This window comes from Leuresthes tenuis, unplaced genomic scaffold (assembly GCF_036924035.1).
Source record: "Leuresthes tenuis unplaced genomic scaffold, fLeuTen1.0.hap1 SCAF_150, whole genome shotgun sequence".
In the NCBI taxonomy this organism is placed as follows: Eukaryota; Metazoa; Chordata; class Actinopteri; order Atheriniformes; family Atherinopsidae; genus Leuresthes; species Leuresthes tenuis.
In genome coordinates, this window is record NW_027325504.1 from 72,501 (window position 1) to 77,500 (window position 5,000).

Consider the following 5,000-nt stretch of genomic DNA (forward strand, 5'->3'; position numbering starts at 1 on the left):
TTAAGCTGCCCTCCCGGATTGCTAAGCAGGATCTTGCCCCCCCTCCCGGATCCTCCAGCACTTCCAGGCCCCACATGAGAACTCTGCAATCCGCCCTTAAGCTGCCCTCCCGGATTGCTAAGCAGGATCTTGCCCCCCCTCCCGGATCCTCCAGCACTTCCAGGCCCCACATGAGAACTCTGCAATCCGCCCTTAAGCTGCCCTCCCGGATTGCTAAGCAGGATCTTGCCCCCCCTCCCGGATCCTCCAGCACTTCCAGGCCCCACATGAGAACTCTGCAATCCGCCCTTAAGCTGCCCTCCCGGATTGCTAAGCAGGATCTTGCCCCCCCTCCCGGATCCTCCAGCACTTCCAGGCCCCACATGAGAACTCTGCAATCCGCCCTTAAGCTGCCCTCTCGGATTGCTAAGCAGGATCTTGCCCCCTCCTGGATCCTCCAGCACTTCCAGGCCCAACATGTCCACTCATCCATCCGCCCTTGGGCTGCTCCCCTCGGCCGCTAAGCGGCAAAGGCTCCGTTCCAGCATCTTCCAGGACCTCCAGGCACCACATGTCCACTCATACATCCGCCCTTGGGCTGCCCCCCTCGGCCGCTAAGCGGCAAAGGCTCCGTTCCAGCATCTTCCAGGACCTCCAGGCACCACATGTCCACTCATACATCCGCCCTTGGGCTGCCCCCCTCGGCCGCTAAGCGGCAAAGGCTCCGTTCCAGCATCTTCCAGGACCTCCAGGCACCACATGTCCACTCATACATCCGCCCTTGGGCTGCCCCCCTCGGCCGCTAAGCGGCAAAGGCTCCGTTCCAGCATCTTCCAGGACCTCCAGGCACCACATGTCCACTCATCCATGCGCCCTTGGGCTGCCCCCCTCGGCCGCTAAGCGGCAAAGGCTCCGTTCCCGTATCTTCCAGGACCTCCAGGCACCACATGTCCACTCATACATGCGCCCTTGGGCTGCCCCCCTCGGCCGCTAAGCGGCAAAGGCTCCGTTCCAGCATCTTCCAGGACCTCCAGGCACCACATGTCCACTCATACATCCGCCCTTGGGCTGCCCCCCTCGGCCGCTAAGCGGCAAAGGCTCCGTTCCAGCATCTTCCAGGACCTCCAGGCACCACATGTCCACTCATCCATGCGCCCTTGGGCTGCCCCCCTCGGCCGCTAAGCGGCAAAGGCTCCGTTCCCGTATCTTCCAGGACCTCCAGGCACCACATGTCCACTCATACATGCGCCCTTGGGCTGCCCCCCTCGGCCGCTAAGCGGCAAAGGCTCCGTTCCAGCATCTTCCAGGACCTCCAGGCACCACATGTCCACTCATCCATGCGCCCTTGGGCTGCCCCCCTCGGCCGCTAAGCGGCAAAGGCTCCGTTCCCGTATCTTCCAGGACCTCCAGGCACCACATGTCCACTCATACATGCGCCCTTGGGCTGCCCCCCTCGGCCGCTAAGCGGCAAAGGCTCCGTTCCAGCATCTTCCAGGACCTCCAGGCACCACATGTCCACTCATCCATCCGCCGTTCGGCCGCCCTCATCGGCCGCTAAGCGGCAGAAGCCCCGTTCCCGTATCTTCCAGGACCTCCAGGCGGCTCATGGCCACTCAGCCATCCGCCCTTCAGCTACCTTCGTCGGCCGCAAAGCGGCAGATTCTCCCTCCTCCCGAGAGCCAGGGTGATGACTATGGAGCCCAGCAATGGCCCCTGGTACGTGTCTGAGCCCCAAAGAACATCACCCGATATCGGGCTTGGCTTCAATCTGTCAAACTCTGTTTCCTAAAAACCAGGTTTCTGAAATCGGGCAGGTGGTAATTTCCTCAGACTCCAATTACCTCGTCGGACGGGAGAAGGGGCCTTCGACGCACTCCGCCCATCTCCCCTTCTCCCGTCTTGAAACAGAAATTTTTCTGAATTTTTCGCCTGGCGCCCCTGGTACTTTTAGACACTTTGTCATTTTTCTGACTTTTTGAGCTGGTGCCCCTGGTATTTTTAGACACTTTGTCATTTTTCTGCCTTTTTGAGCTGGTGCCCCTGGTATTTTTAGACACTTTGTCATTTTTCTGCCTTTTTTTGAGCTGGCGCCCCTGGTATTTTTAGACACTTTGTCATTTTTCTGACTTTTTGAGCTGGTGCCCCTGGTATTTTTAGACACTTTGTCATTTTTCTGCCTTTTTGAGCTGGTGCCCCTGGTATTTTTAGACACTTTGTCATTTTTCTGCCTTTTTTTTGAGCTGGCGCCCCTGGTATTTTTAGACACTTTGTCATTTTTCTGACTTTTTGAGCTGGTGCCCCTGGTATTTTTAGACACTTTGTCATTTTTCTGCCTTTTTTTTTAGCTGGTGCCCCTGGTATTTTTAGACACTTTGTCATTTTTCTGACTTTTTGAGCTGGTGCCCCTGGTATTTTTAGACACTTTGTCATTTTTCTGCCTTTTTTTGAGCTGGCGCCCCTGGTATTTTTAGACACTTTGTCATATTTCTGACTTTTTGAGCTGGCGCCCCTGGTACTTTCAGACACTTTGTCATTTTTCCGACTTTTTGAGCTGGCGCCCCTGGTATTTTTAGACACTTTGTCATTTTTCTGACTTTTTGAGCTGGTGCCCCTGGTATTTTTAGACACTTTGTCATTTTTCTGCCTTTTTTTGAGCTGGCGCCCCTGGTACTTTTAGACACTTTGTCATTTTTCTGACTTTTTGAGCTGGTGCCCCTGGTATTTTTAGACACTTTGTCATTTTTTTGTTCTGACTTCAGCTCCTGCCCCATGTATTATTCCAGGCTCCCCTGCCTGCACAGCCTCCCCACACTTAAGCAGCCCTCCCCGGTGTGTCACACACACACACACACACACACACACACACACACACACACACACACACACACACACACACACACACACACACACACACACACACACCTCTCTCACAAGCCCCTTGGTTCTTCATGATGCTCAGTAAAAGAGCCAGGCCTCCCTGCCTGCAAAGCCTCCCCACACTTAAGCAGCCCTCCCCGGTCACACACTTCTCTCCCAAGCCCCCTGGTGCTTCATGATGCTCAGTAAAAGAGCCAGGCCTCCCTGCCTGCACAGCCTCCCCACACTTAAGCAGCACTCCCCGGTGTCACACTCTTCTCCCAAGCCCCCTGGTGCTTCATGATGCTCAGTAAAAGAGCCAGGCCTCCCTGCCTGCGCAGCCTCCCCACACTTAAGCAGCACTCCCCGGTGTCACACTCTTCTCCCAAGCCCCCTGGTGCTTCATGATGCTCAGTAAAAGAGCCAGGCCTCCCTGCCTGCGCAGCCTCCCCACACTTAAGCAGCACTCCCCGGTGTCACACTCTTCTCCCAAGCCCCCTGGTGCTTCATGATGCTCAGTAAAAGAGCCAGGCCTCCCTGCCTGCACAGCCTCCCCACAATTAAGCAGCACTCCCCGGTGTCACACTCTTCTCCCAAGCCCCCTGGTGCTTCATGATGCTCAGTAAAAGAGCCAGGCCTCCCTGCCTGCGCAGCCTCCCCACACTTAAGCAGCACTCCCCGGTGTCACACTCTTCTCCCAAGCCCCCTGGTGCTTCATGATGCTCAGTAAAAGAGCCAGGCCTCCCTGCCTGCGCAGCCTCCCCACACTTAAGCAGCACTCCCCGGTGTCACACTCTTCTCCCAAGCCCCCTGGTGCTTCATGATGCTCAGTAAAAGAGCCAGGCCTCCCTGCCTGCGCAGCCTCCCCACACTTAAGCAGCACTCCCCGGTGTCACACTCTTCTCCCAAGCCCCCTGGTGCTTCATGATGCTCAGTAAAAGAGCCAGGCCTCCCTGCCTGCGCAGCCTCCCCACACTTAAGCAGCACTCCCCGGTGTCACACTCTTCTCCCAAGCCCCCTGGTGCTTCATGATGCTCAGTAAAAGAGCCAGGCCTCCCTGCCTGCACAGCCTCCCCACAATTAAGCAGCACTCCCCGGTGTCACACTCTTCTCCCAAGCCCCCTGGTGCTTCATGATGCTCAGTAAAAGAGCCAGGCCTCCCTGCCTGCGCAGCCTCCCCACACTTAAGCAGCACTCCCCGGTGTCACACTCTTCTCCCAAGCCCCCTGGTGCTTCATGATGCTCAGTAAAAGAGCCAGGCCTCCCTGCCTGCGCAGCCTCCCCACACTTAAGCAGCACTCCCCGGTGTCACACTCTTCTCCCAAGCCCCCTGGTGCTTCATGATGCTCAGTAAAAGAGCCAGGCCTCCCTGCCTGCACAGCCTCCCCACAATTAAGCAGCACTCCCCGGTGTCACACTCTTCTCCCAAGCCCCCTGGTGCTTCATGATGCTCAGTAAAAGAGCCAGGCCTCCCTGCCTGCACAGCCTCCCCACAATTAAGCAGCACTCCCCGGTGTCACACTCTTCTCCCAAGCCCCCTGGTGCTTCATGATGCTCAGTAAAAGAGCCAGGCCTCCCTGCCTGCACAGCCTCCCCACAATTAAGCAGCACTCCCCGGTGTCACACTCTTCTCCCAAGCCCCCTGGTGCTTCTTGATGCTCAGTAAAAGAGCCAGGCCTCCCTGCCTGCACAGCCTCCCCACACTTAAGCAGTACTCCCCGGTCACACACTTCTCTCCCAAGCCCCCTGGTGCTTCACAACCCTACCCCTAAAAGAACCAGGCTCCCCTGACCTGGAACCCTGACCCGCACTTAAGCACCCCTCCCCGGTCACACACTTCTCTCCCAAGCCCCCTGGTGCTTCACAACCCTACCCCTAAAAGAACCAGGCTCCCCTGACCTGGAACCCTGACCCGCACTTAAGCACCCCTCCCCGGTCACACACTTCTCTCCCAAGCCCCCTGGTGCTTCACAACCCTACCCCTAAAAGAACCAGGCTCCCCTGACCTGGAACCCTGACCCGCACTTAAGCACCCCTCCCCGGTCACACACTTCTCTCCCAAGCCCCCTGGTGCTTCACAACCCTACCCCTAAAAGAACCAGGCTCCCCTGACCTGGAACCCTGACCCGCACTTAAGCACCCCTCCCCGGTCACACACTTCTCTC